Raw genomic sequence first — 25,045 nt, 5'->3', positions numbered from 1 at the left:
GTATTCGAGCTATCGGCCTACACTGATAAGGTGACGAGCCCTTTGTAGTGACCTCGAGCGTACGCTAAGACTGCGTAGAGGCGACGAGCCTTTCCGTAGCAACAAGAGTACAAACTAGGCCTACACTGATAAGGTGACGAGTCCCTTGTAGCGACCTAGAACCGTAACATCGTATGAGATTTACTAGGATTGAAGACCTTAGAATGGATCATCGTTTGAGAATTGATATAAGGGAGGTACCTTAGCTTCCCAATCCTGCTGTATGAAAAGGACTAATAAGAACTTGGTAATCACGTTCATGCACTGCACTGCATGTGCCGTTTGGCGTTGAGTAGAGAGCACGAGGAAGTGACTGACATGCGCGACCGTTAGATGAAAATCGCAGAGGGAGTGTAAGCGAGGACATGCATCATTTATACATACTATTCTTACATTAATCAGAATACCTAGAGATGTTTGATTGTATTGTTTTATCATTACTGCTTGACTGAATTGAGAACATGTTAACCTTTATTTTATTGTTCCACTGAGTTGATCACTCACTCCCACGTTACGGGACGGTGTTTTAAACACCAACTAGACTCTGTCTTAGTTGCAGATGGAGACCCGACTGATGAGGCAAAGGCGGACTTCGCAGACGATGAGGATGCTTTCTCATATATGCAGTATTCAGGCGGATTTATATAGACCGCTCTAATCAGTGGGGCTTCAGGGTCATACTTGTGGACTATTAAAAAAAAATTTAGAAATTTATATTTTGAAACAGTACTTGTAATTATTGACCTGGCAACGCATATATACTTTAGGGACCTATACTAGTTTATAAAGTTATACATATTCGTTTCAGTCTTCCGCTTGCATTACTACAATTGTCTCTGGATTATGTTTTGTTGTTTTGACTTAATCTCATTTATGTTTTATGCACTAATACAGACAACATACAACCATCAATAAATATGTTGCATAAGTGATGTGTTGGAACTCGAGTGTTGGGTTTCTACTCGACTCCCGATTTTTAGGGCGTTACACCGATCCTAGGATCCTACAAGGAGGATTTTCCAACGTACATTTTTCTTGTAAGAAGCATAACCACAAGTTTATCCAAATCACAAGGCAATATCATCATCACATATCCACTAATATAATTATTTGAATACAATGCTGAAAGGAAAATACATATGACAAAATCAAAGCTCCAGAAGACAGCTACATGCTCCCATCTCAACGCTACTGCAACTTACCGCCACATGCACGCATCTATCGTGCATAAGCTTATAGAAAGCTTAGAGGGTGGTGTAAGTGTGTGCGATGTATGTGCCAAGTATCTAATATAATGCCATAATCATACAATATCAGAAATACAGGCAAGATCATAAATCATACGACATCAGAGTAAGTGGAAATATACTAGTAAGTCCATGAGTTATATAATATCAGAGCACACAATGCAGATCATAATGAGCCAAATATCATATACTGCGGATGCAATGCAATATGCAGATCTTGCTATGTCCGTCTAAGCCATTTAAGTGCAGAAATGTAGCAATCCAAAATGCCATATACCGTGAATGAAATGCAATATGCGATGCGAATGAAATGACCAAGCTAGAGTGAAGTCGGGATGATAGTACGAAGTATCACAGGCTATGGAGTTCATCACAAGGGAATTCTATCCAAACCATTCTCATACCTAAATTTGGATAGTCAAACACAATGTGGTAAACTCCTGATCTCAGGTTAGTCGTGCGCCCCAACTGAAATCTTGGTCATACGAAGGTAGATGTAACAAATAGTTGCGCACCACCAGCCTAAGTGGATAGTGAATGGATGAATGAATGAGTATGCAACTCCTGCTCAGTAGCCTGCCGGCACAGTAGCTTGCCAATCACTGGTAGCTTGCCCAGTGTGGTAGCTCGCCCAGGCCTCAACCCCGCCCACATCACACCTGCCCACATCAGCGCCCGCTCACGTGCGCCTGCCCACATGTGCAACGGTGACGGGGTGTCATAATATCATGTTAGTCCTCATATCAAGTCCACATATTAGTACGGTTCCTCTCTAGAAAATTACCGGGGTCTATTACACTCCACACTGACTGCCGCCTCCCTAGCTGCACAGCCCACCGAGTGGAAGAGACCTCACTATCCGCCTAGCCAGAAGTCTGCCAATACCTACCCAGCTCGTCGATAACTTTAACATTTCAAAAAAATCGGTACAAAGACCCGAGTACCACCTTAGGCAGAAATTATTAAGGACCAAATCCTCTGGAAATTAGACGAAATTAACTGTGTTAAACTAGATTCACGGTGAAATTAGCTTGAACCACTTTAAATATGAACCGCAAGATACAAAACCTGTAGAATCATTAACGTTATATTACCCTAAAATATAGGATCAATTTCTAAACCCGGTTGCTCTCGGGAGCACGCCGAAACTCTGTATCGGACCTGAACTGCACGTCGAAAGTCCGATTACTGCGAAACTATATGGTTATGAACATCTTACTGGGCTTAACTACCATATCAAAAATCAAGTCCTAACAGTATCCAGAAACGCACAACTTGAGCCCGGAGCGAAGTGTGTGAGAAACGTAAATATCTTTGGAAAATGAACTGGGACTTAAGTAAATTGAGTCGTTTCACTTGTAGGCTAAATCTAAAGATTCAGACCGTCAAAATCTGACTCAATTACACCCTCGAATCAGAAAAAATTTTCAACACATGTCAGTGTACTTGTGGCCCTGATTGGATACCGGTGACCGTTGAACTGAAACTGGTCCTCAGCGGTCGATCTGTTAATCCGATCGGACCAAAAACTTAACTCGACCTAGATCCAATGTCTGGGAGCTTAAGTCCGATGTCACGCAGAAAAGGGGCCTCCAGAAGTGCTCCGTTAGACCGAAATAGTTCGTCTTTAGCTATAACCCAAGTATACCATGGCCCTGGGGCCATTCCCATCACTTCTAGGCCTATATAAGGGCCTTAAACCCTCTCTCTTATCCCATACGAATTTGGAAAACCCTAAGAGAGAGAAAAGAGAAAAGAGAAGAAAATAGAGAGAGTGAGAGAGAGAGAGTCAGCGTTTCTTCCTGGGATTCAATCCCATCACTCTACATGCTTAACCACCACACCTGTATCGCTTTTTCGGCAATTCCAACTCCGTACTTGGGTAAGAAAAGCTAACCCTAATCTGTTTAAGGGTTTCCAATAGTGTAAGTGATGAAATAGCTAACCTATTCCATGCTATAGGTTGACGTGGTGCCGTAGACAAGGGCTTAGTATTTAAACTGAGTTTGTTACGAGTCTACAGGTGAAAGGTGCGGACTATAAATGTTTAGGTTATGGTTTTTAAGGCTTTCAATGTCAGTTAATGATTTATGACTGACTTGATTGCTATCACATGTGCTTAGATGCAATGATTTCCGTTTATTACATATATTGTGAACTATGTTGAATATAATGCATTCCATGTGTTTGTTGAAATATTTGGATGAATGTGGAATTAAGATTTGCGCTTGCTATGATTACCTGAGTGAGAGTACGTGATTGTTGTACTTGTGGCAACTCCTCGTGAAAGGATTTGCTACAATATATCTTATAACTAATTTATTTTATGTATGTTAATACGCGTAGTCTAAGTGTTTGATAATATGTTTGAATGAGAAAATGTTTAATGAGAATTGTATTTAATAAGGGTGTTGAGATAGAATTCTCAGCTACCTTATCTATATATATATATAGTTTCCTTCATGTGACCTAAATTCCAAGTATGAGATTTATGGATGAAATGTAATATATGGTAATATGTGCAATGTGTTCGATGAAATGCTTGAATGAGATTCGTGTTGGGAATGTTTATTAAATGCCTATATGATTATCACATGTCTCCATATGCTGCATTTGAATATGATTGGGACTACTACGTAGTCCAGGCAATCGGTAACAATTCCTGTTTGAGTGGCCGAGCTAGTCTCACCACATTTGATGCGTTCGGTGAATCCGAGTCGTACAATGATTGTCGACAATGGTTAGCACTCCATGTCGATTAATTCAACATACTCTCATACCATTTGAACTTGTCCAGTAACCCGATTTGTCTACTGTGTGTTCACCATGTATGGACACTGCTGCTTGAACCTAATGTACTAAACTTATCAGTGAAAAGCCTGTTTAACCTTGGTACCTCGTTCCGCTAAGACTCATGAGCCGGACATTGTGGTATGGGACACCGTGGTCGAGCTGTCGGCCTATGCTGGGGCGACGAGCCTCCCCGTAGTGAGCAGTGAGCAACCCAAACTCGTGAGCCAAATACGGTGGTATGGGACGCTGTATTCGAGCTGTCGACCTACGCTGGCACAGCTTGGTTGTGGTCCCCAGTCGGGTCGGTGACGAGCCATTGAAAATAGATTGCTAGTTGGTAGGGCATTAGTGGAGTGACCTCGAGTATGAAACAAGCCTACCCCGGCGCAGCCTGACTGTGGTCCCCAGTCGGGTTGGTTGTTGACAAGCCTTCGAAAATAGACTGCTAGTTGGTAGGGCATTGGTGGTAGTGACCTGAACTTGCCTATCGTATGTGATTAACTAGGATTGACGACCCGAGATGGATCATTGTTCGGGTAAATGATACAAGGGAGGTACCTTAGCTTCCCAATCTTGCTGTATGAAAAGATCTAATAAGAACTCGGTAATCATGTTCATGCACCGCATTGCATGTGCCGTTTGGCGTTGGGTAGAGCATTGAGGAAGTGACTGACATGCCGCGACGGTGAGATGAAGATCGCAAAGGAAGTACAGGCGAGAGCATGCATCATTACTACATACCATTCTTGCATTAATCAGAATACTTAGGGATGTTTGATTGTATTGCTTTATCATTACTGCTTGATTGAATTGATAACATGTTAACCTTTGCTTATAGCTCCACTGAGTTGATCACTCACTCTCACGTTACGGGACAGTGTTGTACACACCAACCAAACTCTGTCTTAGCTGCAGGTAGTGGCGATGCCTACGAGGCAGAGCCAGACTTCGAGGATGACGAGGAGGAGTTCTCCTATATGCAACTCTCTGGCGGGTCTGCGTAGACCTGAAGTTGCCTCACCGGGGCTATAGGGATATGGACTAGATGACATTACACTTGATCATTTTATAAATTTTGGTATAGTGCATGTAACTATTTGACCAGGTGACGTTCATACTCTGGGGACCTATAATCACTTATATGCTTATATGTACTTATTAGTCTTCCGCTTGTGTAATTTAACTATCTCTGGAGTATCATATGTTAATTTGGTATAATCTCATTCATGTTTAATACACTAATACGGACAACATTTAATCATCATTATCTATGTTGCATAAGTGATGCGTTGGAACTCGGGAGTTGGGCCTATGCTCAACCCCCGATTTTCAGGGCGCTACAATAGCGGACCCATTTACGAGCTAGTCATACTCAGCGTAGCTTATAGCCCCCTCACTCGGGCGAATAAGGCCACACCCCCTCCCAACCGACCACGACATAGTGGGAGACGCAGCCTACTAGTATTCGGCACTCGGGCGCTCATGTATCCACTCGGTCTAGATGTTGGGGCGTCTCCTGGCCTCAAAGGTTTAGGGACTTTTACCCACGGACATTCTAAGTACCCAGATGCTCGAACCAAACATTTTCAATGTCCCATCTAGCCATCTACGACATGCCTGTGGAGGCCACGGCCCTGATGTTGCTAGGGCGTACAATGATCATGTCACACATATGCGAGATGCATGAGTCACACCGTTAGTCATGCAGCAATCATGCGCATACCGCGTGATAATGTGGGGCACTCCATCTCATAAGGAGTCCCGTAAATGGTCTACTCAATGGCACATGCTATGATTAGTCACTACTCATAATAAGCATACATACGATGCGTATGGGCATGAGTCATGAAATTATACCAAGATGTTATAAGGTGATGAACTATCCTCACAATGGAGATGGGCCTAGATGGCCTACACACAACAAGTCCCATCAATGGGCCCTAGGGAGAGTCATAATGTAAACATTTAACCAACATTATTCTCACTATGTGGACGTCAAACCATCATTGCTCCTAAGGCATAACTCGTCATACACATCTTTATATTCATCACGTGGAATCACTCATTGTAATGGACTTTGTATACATCCCATTGGGCCTTGGCCCATGGGCCTCATATATATCAAGATGAGCCGTATCACATGGGCCTCATATATATCAAGGTGGGCCTAAACAACGGGCCTCATATATATATCAAATAGGCCGCACCAATTGGGCTTGGCATACATTGCAATGGGCCATAACCCATGGGCCCTGCATACATCACAATGAGCCTCATAACATGAGCCTCATATACATTAAGGTGGGCCTCAACAACGAGCCTCATACACATCAAGGTGGGCCTCAACCACGGGCCATCAATATGGCAAGTGGGCCACATCACATGGGTCATATGTATATCAAATGGGCCACACCCAAATATAGGTGGTGATAAGGATTTCCACCATTAAAATTCCTAAAGGTTTAATGGTGGACATTCAAACCCACTGTTTTCTATACTGTGGTCCACCTGATCCTAGATCTGTCTCATTTTTTAGACTCAAGCTGTAAGATAAGCTTACCAAAGGGGTTGGATGGTTTGGATGCAACACATGCATCATGGTGGCCCATATAAATGGATGACATATGATGGGGTCCACATGTGTGGCCCATCAGATGAAATGGATAGACGATTGGATACATATACATCACAACACTGGACGGTGGAATAAAACACATACATTATGGTACAGCCCACCGTCCAGGTGTGGAATACAATACATGCATTAGTGGGTCCCACGTGGGACCCACCATAACGTTAACTTCCATCCAATCTGTTAATAAGGTCACAAGGACTGGGTTGAAGAGGAAAAACAAATTTCATAATAATCCAAAACTTCTGTGAACCCAAACAGGGTTTTAATGGCAGACGTTCAATCCTACTGTTTCCTGTCGTGTGGGCCACCTGAGCTCCTAGTACGGCTGATTTTTGGGGTGGCCCACAGCCAGAAGGGGGCTTAACCAATGCATGGCATGGATGTTCACACACATCACGGTGGGGCCCACGGTTGGGACCCGTGGTCCCTGGCCTTTCCGTCAAACGCAGTAGGCTGGCGCGCAGCAGCGTCCTGCTGTTTGCTTTTTTTTTTAAAAAGAAAATATATTTTTCACGGTTTTTCATATGTGGGGCCCGTATCAGGTGAATCCAACCCAGCCATTGGATTCTAGGAGTCAAGACGGACCAAACTAGCCCAATATTCAATATATTTCGGTGTATAGAAACATCAGGGTGGATTTCAATGGTAGAAAATACTCTTTTCTATGCTACGGGCTGCCAAATAGTCGGATTAACTTCATTTTTCGGCTCAACGCCTAAACTGAGTTTAGAAATAGGATGGACGATGTGAATTAAAGCCATACATCAAGGTAGGGCCAGTATAAGCGGCCCTCCCAAATAGTTTAAAAATCAAACTGATATTTATTTATTTTTATTAGTACACCTCACTTTCTGTTCACACTTAGTGAACACATCCAGCGTCCAGGGATGCTAGACAGACTGGGTTCACATGTTGATCAAGGTGGTCCCACACGGTCGTGGCCCACTTGATCAATCTGATATTTCTGTCTTCCCATCGCCATAAGGTAAGGCCCACATGGTTTGGACGGTGTAGATCCAACACGTCCATCAAGTAAGTCCCACGAAGGCGGACAACATGGATACATTTCATACATCATGGGGCCAACAACAAGGGAAAAGAGAGAGAGATATCGAGTGATGGAGGGACCTCGACACTATAGGCCCTCCCTTCCATGATTTACAACATACATCAAGTGGGTCCCATTACATGTGGACCCACAGATCAAAATCAACGGTGGAGATCCTTTCTCCACCAAAATGCAATGGTCTAGATGACCGTATTCATATAAGAAAAGTAAACATCATAATGAAGTCCATGGAGAATGACCCCATCATGGCATGATCATGAGAATCAAGGTGGGTCATCGGCCACACTTAGGGTCCAAAATGAGATCCATACCATCAATCGGTAGGCCTCACTAGGCCATCATCAAAACAATGAAATCTAGGCCTATAGAAGCACACACCGCTTGATCTTCTTGGTCCGATGGAACGCCAATCTCCTTGTGTCCTTCTTTGATGGAAGATGATGAGAGATAAAGGGTTAGGATGAAGGATTTTAGGAGAGGAAGTGGGCCACACACTCACTTTTCTCTCTTAAAATTGTTGGACGTCCACCACTTTTTTCTTCTTTAGTGTTGCTTGGAATTTTTGAAGAAAAAGAGAGAGAGAGAGAGGGGGGGTTGTAAGGAGAGAGAGTGATGGGTGATGGATGTGAGGTGAGTGATGGGTGAGGTGAGAGACTTGTTGACTTTTGCGGTAGATTGCTTGACTTGTGGAGAAAGAAAGCATGGGTTGCTCTTGTACTTGACATGAGGTGATTGATTGATTGATTGATGGGACATGTTGTAGAGATTCTCTTAGAATTGCAAACACGAGGTGTTTTCCTTAAATTGAACACGGGCCCACATCTCCTGGCTTAGATATCGCCTCGACGCGTAATATGCGGCGTCGGAACCACGGCGATGGTGCGGTCGCAATGGTATAAGTCTCGGGTCGAGCCAACTCTGTTATACAGGACACGACTCAGGATCGTGCGCAAACGTCGATAACAGATTGCGGGTCCCCGAAATTCGACCGGGAGGACCACTAAAGCCTACGGAACAGTACGGGCTAGGATACGGGTCTTATATAAACAGCGTAGGTAATATCAGGACAAGTCATAGTTAAGTAAACCATACTCTCAACCAAACGGCGGTATAAGTCAAGCTGTACAAGTAGATCACCATCGTCACGGCCATATTGAACGTTAAGTTCTAAGGGAGTCTGAACTGTCTTCTGATCCGTCAATGATGCCAAGGCGAGAAAATCCTTGGTATATTTACGCTGGCTGACCAAGATCCTACAGTTAGAACGTGAAATTTCAAGTCCAAGAAAGTATGTGAGATGGCCGAGGTCTTTCATCTTCAAGGATAATTGCAGAACTTCCTTTAAAGTCGAGATGCTAGTAGCATCACTACCAGTCAGAAGTAGGTCATCAACATAGACGAGAACAATGACAATTCCGCGAGCAATGGTGCGAAAAAATAAGGATGAGTCATGACAACTTTGAGTAAAGTTAGCACCGGTAACAATATCGTGAAAGCGTTGGAACCATGCCCTATGTGCCTATTTGAGGCCATACAGGGCTTTCTTTATGCGACAAACCTTATTATCAGAGATTAAAGAGTCAGGAGGAGGTTTCAAATATACGGTTTCTTGGAGGTCTCCATAAAGAAAAGCATTTTTCACATTCATCTAAGCAAGCGGTCAAGAGCGAACGGAAGATATTGCCAGAAGAGTACGAACAGTTTTCATCTTGGCCACGGGAGTGAATGTCTCATTATAATCAATTTCGTATTCCTGTTTATATCCTTGAGTGACAAGTCGAGCCTTATATCGATCCAATGATCCATCCGACTTGAGCTTGACAGAATAAATCCATTTGCTACTAATTAACTGCTGGTCGGCGGGTCGAGTGACAATGTCCTGCGTATGATTATCATATAATGTCACAAGTTCTTCTACCATAGCCTTCTTCCAACAATCATGAGTGGCTGCTTGAGAGTATGAAGTAGAAATAAAAACAGTATACAGAGTAGCATTCATGGCAGACATAGAGCATATCAAGCGATCAGGCGCTCGATGTACACGATCGGAACGACATATCGAGGTAGGTTCAGGATCTGCAATAGGTACAGTATGTTCGGATTGAGTAATAGATGGTGAAGTTGTATGTGGTCGACGTGAGTAAACCTGCAACGGACGATGGAGAGGACTCGAGGCAAAAGGAATATCAGGAAAGGTGGTTAGACCATGAGATTTTGGGGCGTGCGGAGGAGGAAGAGATGAATGAAATGCAATATGTTCAAGAAAAATAATATGTTGTAAAATCCGAACACGACGAGAAACCGGATCATAACATCGAAAACCCTTCTGAGTTTATCTAAATCCCAAGTACATATATTTGATCGATTTTGGAGATAGTTTGTTACGCTCACGAGAAGTCGGGTGAACATAACAAACACACCCAAAAACACGAAATGTGGAATATGCAGGAGGTAAGCTGTTGAGAACAAAGTATGGAGATTTACTGTTCAGAACGTTGGTTAGCAGCCGGTTAATCAAGTAGACTAAATGTAACATTGTTTCTGCCTAGAAAGAACGAGGAACACTCATAGCTGTCATTAGAGTGTTGCAGTTTCAACAATATGACGATTTTTTCGTTCAGCTACCCCGTTCTGTTGTAGAGTATCAGAACAGGTGATCTGATGAATAATCCCATGAGCCTGAAGAAATATACGAAAATCGGTTGAAAGATATTCCCCCTCTGAGTTAGAGCGAAGAGTTTGAATTAGAACTCGAAATTGAGTCTTTACCATAGAGTGAAATATCTTAAATTTTTCAAAAATCTGTGAATTCGAGTGCAGAAAGTAAATCCTAGTGTAACATGTGAAGTGCCACAGTTTCTATAATTTATTTGCCAAACAAATATCTAATAAAGATGGAGAAAAGAAACAACGAACCGGAGTGACAGATGAATCAAAGTTCAGTAAGTACAAATGACCATGCCGCCTACCCATCCCAAGTACCTTTCTCGTTGCCAGATCCTGTACAAAACAACAGTTGGGAAGAAATATAACTAAGCAGTTATTGGATGTGACTTGACCAACTGAACTTAAATTGGAGGAGAGGTTAGGGACATGAAACACATCACGAAGGGTGAACTGGTGATGAGCAGAAAGAGAGAAAGTCAATAAGCCAACAGACTGAATAAGTAATCTAGTGTCATCCGCAATAGAAATAGCCTGATTGATGGTATAGGGACGAATGTCACAAAGATGGGATACAATACTAGTCATATGATTGGAAGCACCCGAATCGAAGAACCATGTAGAAGATGGACATATACCTGACATACCGGTTGCAGAAAGGGCATAAACGATTTGCTGGAGCATCGCAGAAGTCAAAAGTGATTAAAGACCATTAACAGAAACAATAAATGCAGAATCACTAACAGACAGCATGGAAGAAATAGTGGCAGCAGTAGCAGAAAGAGCACGACCACGACCACCACGTCCACAGCCGAAAGAAGATCCATAGCCACGTGTTTGGCAATCCTGAATACCATGATCAATTTGTCGACAATAAACACACCATTCTTTGCATTGACCGACAACATGACTTGACTTGTTGCAGCCGCGACAAGTCAAAGGAGTGGAACCACGTGTTAGTGTAGTGATGGACACAGCAAGCACCATATCAGATGATCCCGGAGTTGAAGACGGAAGAGAGAGAACTTTCAGTCATTATTCCTCAGCCAATAAATCATTAATAAACGAATTCAATGAAGGAGTAGGGTAACAGTTCAAGAGAGCGGCCCGACAATGCTCAAATTCCGGACGTAACTTCATAAGAAATTGTCGAACTTGCGCACTCTCGCATATAGTTTGGAATATCTTAAAGTCATGAGGAAATGTTGGATCCATCATAGCTATCTCAGTTCAAATTGTGACAATTTTCAAGTAAAAAGATTGAATACTGTCGTCACCCTGAGTAAGGTTAATGAGATCCTGGTCCAGACGGTATAACCGGGCTACATTACTTTGTTGATAAATTGTCTACAGATGCTCCCACATTGCCTTAGAGTGCGATGAGGTGTGAGGCCAACAGCAATGGACCGATCGACCGAATCAAGAATCCAGGTAATAATCTGTCCATTGTGCATTCCCCAATTAGCTAATTTGTTGGCATCTGTGGAAGTGGGGATAGTAATAGATCCATCAATTATTCCCCACAAACCACGACCCTTAAGGAAGTTTTGAAAATGAATGGCCCATAACAAATAGTTGGTACCATCAAAACTACAACGTGGGGCCTCTATATGTGATGAGTCCTTGTCCATTGATCGGAAGTAATGTAAAGCAGGCAAAGAGTTGCAGCAGAAGAAGGTTTTAGATGTACCGTACAACAGGAGATACCTAAGGGATTGTAGTGTCTAGATTTGGCGGAATAGCAACAGCACTAGGGGCACTAGATCTGGAAAATCGAGAGTTGGCGCCGGATCGGGAAAAGCAAGATCTAGAACAACAACGAGGGTTGCTGGATTGGGTAAAGCTAGATCTGGAGCACCAGCAATAGATCAGAACAACAACAGAGGTGCTGAATGACACAACAACAATGGATGTGGATCGGATCTGAGACGCAGGGGTGCTGGATCTGGATCTGAGACGCAGGAGACGCAGGGGTGCTGGATCTGGATCGGAACAGCAACGACAATAGCAGATCTGGATCTAGAACAACAATAATAATAGATCAAAGACGCAGGGGTGCTGGATGAGCAGAGGGGCGAACAATAGGGGTGGCTGGACAACACAGCAGGGTTGGCCGGACAACGCAGCAAGGGTGGACGGACGACGCAGGGGCAGTCGGACGAGCAGAGATGGTGGCCGGACGCGGCAAGGATGGGGGCCAGACGCAGGGATGGTCGGATCTGACAGGTGGTGCCGGATTTGGATCAGTGAAGCTCTGATACCATGAAAACAGAGAGGAGCTGAAAGGTTTTCTGTATTTGAAACAACCCAAATGGGTTGAATATATAGAGATAACAGTCATCTATACGAGGAAAATAATAAAATTAGAATCCTCTACCTATAGAAACAAACTATACAAGGTATACTACCTATACAAGGTATGTAAGCCTGTCTAACAGTAACAACCCGTGGGTGCTCTGTGGGCCCACCATGATGTATGTGTTTCATCCATGCTATCCACCCATTCTTCCATATCATTTTATGGTATGAGCCCAAAAATGAGTTTGATCCAAATCTCAAGTGGACCGCACAACCCTGATTGAACGGCCACCGTTAAAAACTTCTTGGGGGCCACAAAAGTTCCTATATCAAGCTGATATATATTTTTTCCCTTCATCTAAGTCTTTATGGCCTAGTTAACTGTTTAAATGTCAAATAACCATTACAGTCAGCCCCATGAGGTTTTTAATGGTGGAATTCAATCACTACTGTTTTCCCATGGTGTGGTCCACCTGATATTTATATATACCTCACTTTTGGGATCAAGCCGTAAAATTATATTTCAAAATGGATAGATGGCGTGGAAAACACATACATCATGGTGGAGTCCACCACCGCCCTATTGTTGTGCGTTGACATCGTGGACCCCATTATGATGCATGTATTATATCCACACCATCCATTTGTTTTGCAACATCATTTTATGGGATGGGCCCAAAATTGAGATGGATCCAAAGTTTATCAGCACCACACCACATAAATCAATGGTATGGTAACGCCCACATGAAACCAAAGTAGGATTGCAGAAATCCCTTGCCCAGGTGCCAATTCCAAGAACGGGTTTTACAACCCTTACCTGATGTGAGTCCCAAATAGGACGTTGCAATGATCTAGCATTACGCCAAAATTGCTTATTTGTGACGGACTAAATCCGCCGTAAAACCAAACAAACGATGGACTTCGTCTGTCGCTGTTTACTGGGTCATTTTTTTTCAACGGATAAAATCCGTTGTTTAATCTACGATGAATAAGGTCCGTCGCAACATAGCGACGGATAAAATCCGTCGGTAAATTTCACAAATTAGTCATCACTAAAAACATTAGACACGGATAAGGTCCGTCGCCAATATGAGTAACCGACGGACGGATTTAACGGTCAAAAATATTGATTTTCAATGTTCAGAAATTAGCGACGGATTTGGTCCGTCTCTAAAATATCTGTAAATAAAAAAAAATATCGATAATTTATTATTATTATTTTTTTAATCTTGCACCTGATAGTCATTCAAAAAATAATTCACACTATTGTTTGATAAGATTCCTATTCAGAAAATTGGTAACAACTCAATTCAATAAAAGAGGAAATGACCCAAGTGGCCCACTCCAACAAAAATTGATTTTAACCCTCTTAACTGAACACTTTTACCCGGAACTTCAACTGTTGGCTATGCCTTGCCTTGAATTGGCTACTTAGTATCTTCTCTTGTTCAACCTTCTTTTGAGCCCTTCCTACATATATTACAAACAACCAGATTCAATCCAAGAAAAGACTAGTTTAGTCAACCCTTCATATGTTACAAATAACCAGCTCAAATCCATGAAAAGTGAATAGTTTAATCAACTGAAACCAATTAACAAAATAAAAGATTAGAATTCATCCTAGCCATTAGAGGTTCAGGTAAGAGCATTTCTTAACTTCATAGCATTCACTGGGAGAGCACAGTACAGTTTGAAAAGATCTTTAGATGTTGGAATCAATACACAACAGCGCAATGCAATCTGCATTTAATGCACTAGTGTCTAACAAAATGACCAAATAAAAGTGTAGGAACAGCGAAATTCCTATTTGCCAACAAGATACACCTGCATAATGAGAAGATAGCAACAACTAGTCAGTGCTTGTAACTGCTTTCATTTATGAAATTACATCTCTATTACCATTTGGTCCATGAAACCAGACGCAAAAAACATATCTTTGATTCCCCCATCCATCCATTCAACCATCATACAGTTATATTCATAAATACATACACATAGATGTATCATACGATTATATACATATGCAGGGATGGACTCGTTTCAGACCATTCATCCAATGCACTCTACCATTATTTGGCCACAAACCCAAAAAAAAAAATTGCCTTTTCTGGACAATCCTACCCATTCCCGACCGTCTTATCAATGAACTTTTCATTCAAGATGAGCCATTGCTAGCCTGTCTTTAGTGTCCATTTATACGAAACTGGTTAAACAGGATTGTCCAACCACTGATCTTCTTTTTTTAGAGGTCCATTCCCAATTGGACCTGCTGTACATATGGTTAGGATATCATCTGCATATATGATGCATATGGTTGAGAAATAAAACTTTAGAGTGAGAATGGATCTGATTGAATAAAATATCAGAACAATAGAAAACAGATACGTTGGAATTATGCTTCAGGAAGGGCTCCTTTCTTGGATGCCTAATTAGAATATAGTTCTAAACTCTGTGATTCAACTGAAACGCCACTCAGTGAGACACTAAGCCAAGAGAAACTCGCTTACGATTGTGACGGTCCAGATCGACAAGGCTCATACCCAAATGCTCATACCCAACCGGTTGGAAGATACTGAAAAGTTACCGTCTGTATGTTTTTATGTCTGTACATATGTACATACATACTTATGTATGGTTGGACGATAGGCTACTATCTGCCAGCGGATATAACTTTCAAAATGCATTTGTGTGCAACATCCAACCTGTCTAATTGGTTAACCCCACTTTGAGGATCACCTTGTGTAAAATTCAGCCCCATCCACTCATCAGGTAGCCAACACTTACTATTTTGTTATTTATCAGCAGATATACTTGAGGTTATCTGCTGGGTGGACAACAACGTATCGGCAAAGAGCAATTCTAGTGTAAATATATATATTATGTATGGAGTTTTGCTAAGCCCACACGTGTCTACAAGTCAGCTAATGCACCACCCACTGTATATGCTAGTATGGTAGGCCAGTGAAACATCCAAGCCATCCACTAGGTGGAGTTCACTGTTTAGAGCCCAAAGATAAAGGTGGTCCCTTCAGTTGGTGTGCCATGATAGTAGAAATAAGCCAAGCGGATTAGAAAACTGTGGCTATTTTTTTTTTCACAACTGTACATTCGTTCAGTTGATTGTGGCTCACCTGACTAGTGGACTGACCTGATTCTTGGGATAGGGAATCTCATCATGATGGATGGCTTGGACATTCCACTTGTTCGTCTTGCTAGAATATGTGGTGGCATGTGCATTAGCTGACTTGAACATGCATGTGGGCTTAGCAAAGCTCTGTATGCATCAGCCAGGGGCAATTTTTCCCATGCAAATAGTTTTCAGAGGATCATGAACTTTGGATTTTCAAGGAACATGGGGAGGAATTTGAAACAAACGTAACATGTATTTAGGTAATTTGGAGGCATACGCGTGTGTAGCAACCAACGTTTCAGATTGTACCTGTCAGCCCTATCAACAGTGTAGAGTTTACCTCCACTGGGAATAGGGGCATTTTTGCTGTTTTAAAATGTTGCTGCAATATGCGAGTAGCTTGTTGGCAGTCTTAATTGTGTAGTGTGGAATTATGTTTGGCATGTGAGTCAGTATCAATGTGAGCCTTTGCCATTTCTGTTTCCAAGACCTTGGTAAAGAGGAAGGTGAATGTCTAGTTGGCAGCCAATCATAATTTCTTTTTGCCAATCTACCATTTAAAGCCAACCCCAAATCGATGGAAGAAAGGCTCAGATGATGATTGTATAACAGGAATTTGGAAACCAGGAATGGGTTTATATATATATATATATATATATATAATGAAAATGTTATTTTTTCTTCTTTTCAACCATAGTTTTCATTTTTTTAAATAGTTCTAAATCCTTAAAAAAAACTGTAATTTGCAGATGAACTACATTCTGTTCGTGAAATAGAAGAGAAAGGAAAGAAGAAACATACCTTCTCTGAAATTTGTGGTTATCTCTGCGTTTTTCTGTTTGGTTTGTTGCGGATTTCAGTTGTTCTAGATCTGACATAGCTTCAATGGCGGAACACCGAAATGGCAATGCAAAACCTTCTGACAAAAATGCTGCTGGGGCACCCAGTGCTTACACGATCAATCTTGATAACTTCCAGAAGCGGCTGAAAGTGTTCTATTCTCACTGGAAGGAACACAAAACTGAGTTCTGGGGTGCTTCTGATGTGCTTGTAATTGCTAGTCCCCCAGCGTCTGATGATCTACGTTATCTGAAATCTTCAGCGTTGAACGTCTGGTTGCTTGGATATGAGTTCCCAGAAACAATCATGGTCTTCATGGAGAAACAGATTCATTTCTTGTGTACTCAGAAGAAGGCTTCTTTGTTAGGAACCCTGCAGAAATCTGCCAGGGAGGCTGTCAACCTTGAGATCGTGATACACGTCAAGGCAAAGAGTGATGATGGGAGTGCTTTAATGGATGAGATATTCCAGGCTGTCCACTCTCAGTCTGATAGTCCAATTGTCGGATACATTGCAAGAGAGGCCCCTGAGGGGAGGATTTTAGAGACCTGGGCTGAGAAGTTGAAATCCTCCACATTCCAGCTAAGTGATATAACAATTGGATTTTCCAAATGGCTAACCTATTCCGCATAAGGGAGACAGGTACAGACATTTGTGATTATCATATTCCTATTCCTCAAATGGTCACATTATCCCAAGCAACACTCGATAAAATGATTTAAATGAGAACTTTCCTGAATCTCTAACAACCAGCTGTCAAAATATAACCATTCCATAAGACTCAAGAACTTCTCATCTTCTCGTCGCTCAGTCCCCTTCCAAATGTCTGGCCCCATATCACTTGGTCACCAAGAACATTGCAGCACTAAGAAACTAGAGCCTCTTTCTCCCTCGCCACTTGGAACTAACTAGTGTAGGCACCAAAGAGAACTATCACCACACTAGACATCCTCCCAAACCACACCATGGATACATCATCTAAACCAATGACAGTCCCTTCTTAAATTTATTGTTCCCCACTAAACATCGCCTTCCATAGACCCAACTGTGTATTGAAACAAAGACTTGGTAAACCAAAACCTTAATGGACCCGATACTTACGTGCAATCTCTTTTTGCCAAGGTTTAAAATGTAGTTTGAAGTATGCCATATCGTCGTAGTATTGCCATGTGAACTTACTGTAATGCATTTGGTATACTATGAGAGACATTCCAATATTATTGTCAACCCTACCTGCCATAGGTTACCCTCAGCCACAAATCTCAACAGCCAAACAGCAAGGCAGTGTTCATACTTTAAGGACGTTATTAACTCTGCACCTGCCTGATCTTTTGCCTTACAGATCTCTTCCCACTCTACTAAAAGATAGTCTACATCTTTAGGCTCATTTTATTAAAACAGCAAAATCCTTCACTACCAAGGTAAAGTGTTATCGTTCAGCACTCAACTACAGCATTCTATTGTTATTCAGGTGTCTCCAGGCGTGACACACTAAGCATGTAGGTTGAGGCATTTAGATGGTATTTGAATCAGTGATGAGGTGTGATAAGGTTTCCATTCTTGAGGGTAGGTCCTTCAAATGTCATTTTGGTGGGCCATAGCTATGAAGGCTCATCTGAGCATACAAAACTTACAGGGAAAATAAAAACCTGTTATAAAACAGAGATCACAAACACATCTAGCGAGTAGCTGAAACTTTGTGGATATGCTGGTTGTTCAAGGATTCAAGACAAATCAAAACAAATAGGGTCATATCCCGAAGGCAGCCCATAAGCCTTTGTATGGAGTTTCTTTTCATTTGTTTTGCCAATTCAACTCTCTTAATGATAATTACATAATAACGTGCATGGCATATTCCAAAAGCTCAAGCTCGAGAAGGCTGCTTACAAACGTGAAGAAGGCTGGCAAGGATGGCACTGAGCTTACAAACGTGAAGAAGGCTGCGTACTCAACGTCATCTATGATGAAACACTTCGATGTCCCCAAGCTCGAGAAGATCATTGATGAGGAGAAGAAGGTTTCTCATTCATCACGGATGGATGACATAGAGAAGGCCATACTTGATCCAGCAAAAGTCAAAGTCAAACTAAAAGCGAAGAATGTTGACATCTGTTACCCCCCAATTTTTCAGAGTGGGGGTGAATTTGATCTCAAGCCGAGTGCATCAAGCAATGATGAGGATCTCTACTATGACTCGACAAGTGTGATCATATGCGCAATCCGATAGCGCTACAACAGCTATTGCTCAAACATTGCCAGGACATTTCTCATTGATGCAAATGCAACGCAAAGTAAGGCTTATGAGGTTCTCCTCAAGGCCCATGAGGCAGCGATAGGTGCTTTGAAGGCTGGGAATAAGGTCAGTGTTGTTTACTAAGCAGCAGTCTTGGTGGTAGAGAGGGATGCTCCTGAATTTGCCTCTCATCTTACAAAGTCAGCAGGAACGGGAATCAGTCTCGAGTTCCATGAGTCGGGATTGAGTTTAAATGCCAGGAACGATCGGGTGCTGAAGCCTGGAATGGTTTTTAATGTATCTCTTGGGTTCCAGAACTTGCAATCAGAAACCAACAATCCAAAGACTAAGATGTTCTCGTTGTTGCTTGCAGACACCATTATTGTCAATGAAAAAGCTGCAGAAGTTGTGACTTCAATCAGCTCCAAGTTAGTTAAGGATGTTGCATACTCATTCAATGAGGAGGAGGAAGAAGAGCATCCAAAGGTCAAAGCTGAATCCAATGGAGCTGAGGCATTCTTGTCGAAAGCGACTCTAAGGTCGGATAATCAGGAGATGTCAAAGGAGGAGCTGCGGAGGCAGCATCAGGCTGAGCTGGCCTGGCAGAAGGATGAAGAAACTGCGAGGAGGTTGGCTGGGGGTGGTTCTGCAGCTGGAGATGGCCGTGGTTCTGCAAAAGCTTCAAGCGATCTCATTGCCTACAAGAATGTCAATGATATCCCACAGTCGAGGGAATTAATGATACAGATCGACCAAAAGAATGAGGCCGTCCTTTTGCCAATCCACGGCAGCATGGTGCCATTTCACATTGCTACCGTCAAGAGTGTGTCAAGCCAGCAGGACGGCAAAAATTGCTGTAGGATATGCCTTGGGAGTTTTAAATGATTGCCGAGTACCATTCAAACTAAAAAGGAAGTTTTATAGAATAGCTGTAAGACCAACCACGCTTTAGGGAACAAATAGTTGGGCAAGGGGAAGGCCCAAAAAACGTGGATGGAGGTAGTAAGAAAAGACCCGATGACCTATGGTCTAACTGAAGGTATGGCCCTTGATAGAGTGGAACGGTGGAATAGGATTCATGTAGGCGACCCTAATTAATTAGGATATGGCTTACATGATGATGACGATGATGACGATTATTTCATATATAAATTGCAATATGAATTTACATATATATATATATATATATATATATATATATATATGTATATATATAACTATATTACATACACTTAGTATATGTGTTGGAATTTGGAGCAACCAACATTATCTCACCCCCATTGTACCATGTATTGGAGGAACTAGTGGTGAATGGATGTTTGGTTTATCCAAAAGGTATCCAGTTTGAAGCTGAAAGGCATAAAACGTGCCTCTTCCAAGTTCTTTTACTCGGTCTTCAACTCAAAACAAAATGTTTACTATTGATCCTAGTATTACCTACTACATACTAGTAACATACAACCAATATTGGGGCACTATACCATAAGCTACAAAATTTCATGTCCCCCTAAACAAGGCATCCTCCAAAGGAAAAACCAGAGAAAAAGAGAAATTAAGAAGGCTCACAATTGCTTGCTAATCAAGCACTTTCTTGGACTAAACATTGAATTCGCTATTCGAATTCCTGCTTACAACTCGAATACTACATTCCTTATATAGAGTTTGGAATAGAACTATTACAAAGCGGATTTACAAAACAGGGGGAATGATACTGTGGGCGCACAGTAACTGGTTTTGGCACTGTATGGTTTTACTATTCTGGAAAGTGAATAGTAAAAGTGCTACAGTGAAAGGCGTGCTGCTGCAGTAGATTCGCTACAGTAGCTCGTTTGGAGTTTTCTGACGTGTCTTTTGGAAGATAGCGGAGACAGCTTGGCTTCGGCTTCGATTGTTGGTGCTTGCATTTGGATTTGGCTTCAATTTGGCTTTAATTTGGCTTCATGCTTTGAAAGAAATTGCATTTTGAATTTCTCAAAACTTTTTTAGAAGAATACATCTTGATCATCCGGATGAAGATCAATATCAGGAGCAGCTGTTGAAGATTCTTCGGATTCCACATAAGTTGATCCTTGTCGGCTAGATACTTGATCTTGAAAAGCAATGAATGCAGCTTTGAGTGCACTCAGCTCTTTCTTTAGTTTGGCTGTTTCATCTGGAGGAGATGCTATAATAGCCTCTTTGAATGTCTTTGGCAGTTTTTTGGAGGAAGCCTGCTTCTTTGTTGCTTCGAGAACAATGGAGCAATCAAATTTATTCCACCACTTGATGTATGTGGACTGGAATAAGACTTTGGCATTTTGATATTCAGAGGGTAAAACTTCATATTTCCATTGGAGAATCCATGGAATCCCATGTTTAGCATAATATTGCATTAGACAAAATCCTGGATATTCAGGATTTTGAGCTTTCTCAAGATGTGAATAATGAGAAAGTAAATTTTCTGGCAAAATGTTTGAATGGCCACCAAATAAAATCCACCATTGAGTATAAAACCATGATGGGATAGATTTGGTATATGGTCTTGAAAAGTTTAAAAACCACGAATGGATCTTTTCAGAATTTTGGAATAAAAGAGCATATTTCCATGCAACCATATAATCCCAATAGGAAAAAGAATGAGACTTTCCATCAGGACTATGGATATGTTGGACTTGGGAAAGAGAATCTCCCCATTCCTTTTGGAGAATGATGTTGATGATTTTCATTTTGGAAAATGAAATTTCTTTTTGGTTTTGGTTAGTGCGATGCTCAAAAATTGCACTTTTGGTTTGGATCAGAATAGCTTCATAGAAGTTTCTAGAGAAATTTGGCTGTCTTGGGTTAAAATGATTATTTGGAAGAAAAAGTTTTGGAATGAGAATTTCTTCTGGAAGTTTGGAGAATTCTGGATCTAGGGTTAATACCCTATGTTTTCCTTTTGGTTTGTATTCTTCGGGATTTTTGGTATTTGGTATAAATGCTGTTTTTGGAGGATTTTGGATTGTTTGAAATGGATCCTTTGGGACAATTTGGATCGAAGGTTTTTTCTGTTCTCCGATCTGGAGAGGAGTCTGGAGAAGAGGAAAGAAGGAATTCTTGATTTCTAATTCCATTAGTTCTTTTCCCTTGTTTTTGGCCTTTTGTGGCATTTTGGAGTTTTTGGGGTAGATCTCGATTCAGTTTTTCCTGTAAAAATTCGCGAGATAAGAAATCAGGCAAAGAATTCTTCTTTCCCGGGATAAACTCGATATCAAAATCAAAAATGGATAAAATAGCTTGCCATCTAGCAAATATCTGTTTTGAAGCTAGGTTTTTCACATCCTTTTTCAAAACTTCTTTGGCAGCTTGGCAATCGACACGAAGAATAAATTTTTGGTTTAAAATGTCGCTTTGGAATTTTTGGATACAAGAAACCATTGACAAAATTTCTTTTTTAATGGTAGAGTAGTTTTGTTGAGTTGGGTTCCAAGTACCAGAAGTAAAACAAACAAGTTGCTCTTTGTCATTTGAATCTTTTTGTAAAAGAATTCCACCATAACCGATGTCGGAAGCATCAGTCTGGATGATTTTTGGAAAATCAGGGTTTGAAAGATTGAGACAAGGAAGATGTCGAACTTTCAATTTGATACATGGGCATCTTGAATATGCCATTTAGCAATATTGATTTCATCCCATTTAATTCTTTTGGGAACCACGATATTGTGGTTTAGGTTAGCCATAAAAAGAGTAGTTAAACCTTTAACCCTGTCTTCATAGGCTGTCCCTGGAGCATTTGTTTTCATTAATTTGTAATATATACGATATGTGATCGTAATATTTTCGCTTCCTGGTAACATATTAAATCCCTGGGTATAGATTCCTAATCTTAGAAATCTTGATAAATGCTTATCTGTTAAAAATACAGCATAGTTTGGGATACATATAAAATATGCAGGTCCATCAGTAAGGGTTGCTTCAACCATTCCAATTAAGGAATCATTAAAGGCAAGGTGTCTTTTATCTCTTAAAGTCACCGGGCAAGAAGTCTGTAAACCCAATCGAGTTAATGGTTTTACAGCAACCTGAACAAACCCTAGATGAAGGTAATTGTATTTAGAAGAATTTTGAATTATTTCTCGAACAGAGAGTAAAGATAAATCTTCATTTTGGTGAGATATAGGAATTGTTTGTTCAACAGTTTTGATGATGAAATCAGATTCAAGTGACTCATCATTTTGGAAAGATCCCTCAATGTATATTTCATTTGTAGGAACTTGTGGTAAGTTCCAATTTTGGAGTGATTGTTCGATATCTGAGTATCGAATTTCTTCTAGATTTTTAATAGACATCGTCTCAGCAAAGGCTGTCTTGCCAATGCTAGTAGATTCTATTGTTTTGCTTGATTTTGCAGATTCTGAATCAAAATTACTTTGGGTAGAAAACCATCTGGTTATTTTGGATTTTAAACTTTTAGAAGGGGTAGTAGTATTTTGGCTAACAGAAGCAGAGCTATTAGATCTATCTAATTTTGAATATTTAGCAGACCTTTCAGAAAGAGATTTTCTTCCTGGTTCCATATCCTAACTTTTAATTAAAAGAGTGGCTTGTCAATAATAGAATTCCCAAAAACAGTCTTATGCACCACTGGCTAATGACTAGAGGGTATTACGACAAGGAAGCCTCGAACCTCTTTTAACTTCAAGCTAAGTACAGAATAAGGAATTGATCTAAATCGCAAAGGTTTGAAAATACAAACTGCGTAAACACAAATACAACTTTTAATACATACAACTGTAAATACAAATTTAATACAAATACAATTCCAAACTCTATATAAGGAGTGTAGTATTCGATTTGTAAGTAGGAATTCGAATAGCGAATTCAATGTTTAGTCCAAGAAAGTGCTTGACTAGCAAGCAATTGTGAGCCTTCTTAATTTCTCTTTTTCTCCCAAACTCTATATAAGGAGTGTAGTATTCGAGTTGTAAGTAGGAATTCGAATAGCGAATTCAATGTTTAGTCCAAGAAAGTGCTTGACTAGCAAGCAATTGTGAGCCTTCTTAATTTCTCTTTTTCTCTGGTTTTTTCTTTCTTCCGTTTTTGTGTGACACTTCGTGAGGTCGAGCGCATAGTACCTTTTCCCTATTGTAAACAGTTGTATTTATATTTAAATTTGTATTTAAAGTTGTATGTATTTAAAGTTGTATTTATATTTACGCAGTTTGTATTTTCAAACCTTTGCGATTTAGATCAATTCCTTATTCTGTACTTAGCTTGAAGTTAAAAGAGGTTCGAAGCTTCCTTGTCGTAATACCCTCTAGTCATTAGCCAGTGGTGCATAAGACTGTTTTTGGGAATTCTATTATTGACAAGCCACTCTTTTAATTAAAAGTTAGGATATGGAACCAGGAAGAAAATCTCTTTCTGAAAGGTCTGCTAAATATTCAAAATTAGATAGATCTAATAGCTCTGCTTCTGTTAGCCAAAATACTACTATCCCTTCTAAAAGTTTAAAATCCAAAATAACCAGATGGTTTTCTACCCAAAGTAATTTTGATTATGAATGCAAAAACAGGCAAAACAATAGAATCTACCAGCATTGGTAAGATAGCCTTTGCTGAGACGATGTCTATTAAAAATTTAGAAGAAATTCGATACTCAGATATCGAACAATCACTCCAAAATTGGAACTTACCACAAGTTCCTACAAATGAAATATACATTGAGGGATCTTTCCAAAATGATGAGTCACTTGAATCTGATTTCATCATCAAAACTGTTGAACAAACAATTCGTATATCTCACCAAAATGAAGATTTGTCTTTACTTTCTGTTAGAGAAATAATCAAAAATTCTTCCAAATACAATTACCTTCATTTAGGGTTTTTTCAAGTTGTTCTAAAACCATTAACTCGATTGGGTTTACAAACCTTTTGCCTGGTGACTTTAAGAGATAAAAGACACCTTGCCTTTAATGATTCCTTAATTGGAATGGTTGAAGCAACCCTTACAGATGGACCTGCATATTTTATATGTATCCCAAACTATGCTGTATCTTTAACAGATAAGCATTTATCAAGATTTCTAAGATTAGGAATCTATACCCAGGGATTTAATATGTTACCAGGAAGCGAAAATA

At 40.7% G+C, this 25,045-nt stretch overlaps 1 long non-coding RNA gene and 1 pseudogene across 2 annotated transcripts; one reads left to right on the top strand and one right to left on the bottom strand.

Annotated features, from left to right (window-relative positions):
* Positions 1 to 13,920: 13,920 nt before the first annotated feature.
* Positions 13,921 to 19,154, bottom strand: LOC131231539 (uncharacterized). Of its 2 annotated transcripts, none has more exons than XR_009164420.1 (3): positions 19,090 to 19,154; positions 16,677 to 17,117; positions 13,921 to 14,215 (listed from the first exon to the last, which is right to left on the bottom strand). It is a non-coding gene; the product is annotated as an uncharacterized LOC131231539 (long non-coding RNA). The 2 variants fall into 2 exon arrangements; XR_009164419.1 differs by having other exon boundaries at positions 13,922 to 14,215; positions 16,677 to 17,097; positions 19,090 to 19,153.
* On the top strand, positions 16,761 to 19,848 carry LOC131231538 (FACT complex subunit SPT16-like; annotated as a pseudogene).
* The last annotated feature ends 5,197 nt before the right edge of the window (positions 19,849 to 25,045 follow it).

The sequence above is a fragment of the Magnolia sinica genome, chromosome 17, assembly GCF_029962835.1.
Source record: "Magnolia sinica isolate HGM2019 chromosome 17, MsV1, whole genome shotgun sequence".
Classification (NCBI taxonomy): domain Eukaryota; kingdom Viridiplantae; phylum Streptophyta; class Magnoliopsida; order Magnoliales; family Magnoliaceae; genus Magnolia; species Magnolia sinica.
This window is presented reverse-complemented; position numbering and strand designations above follow the sequence as displayed.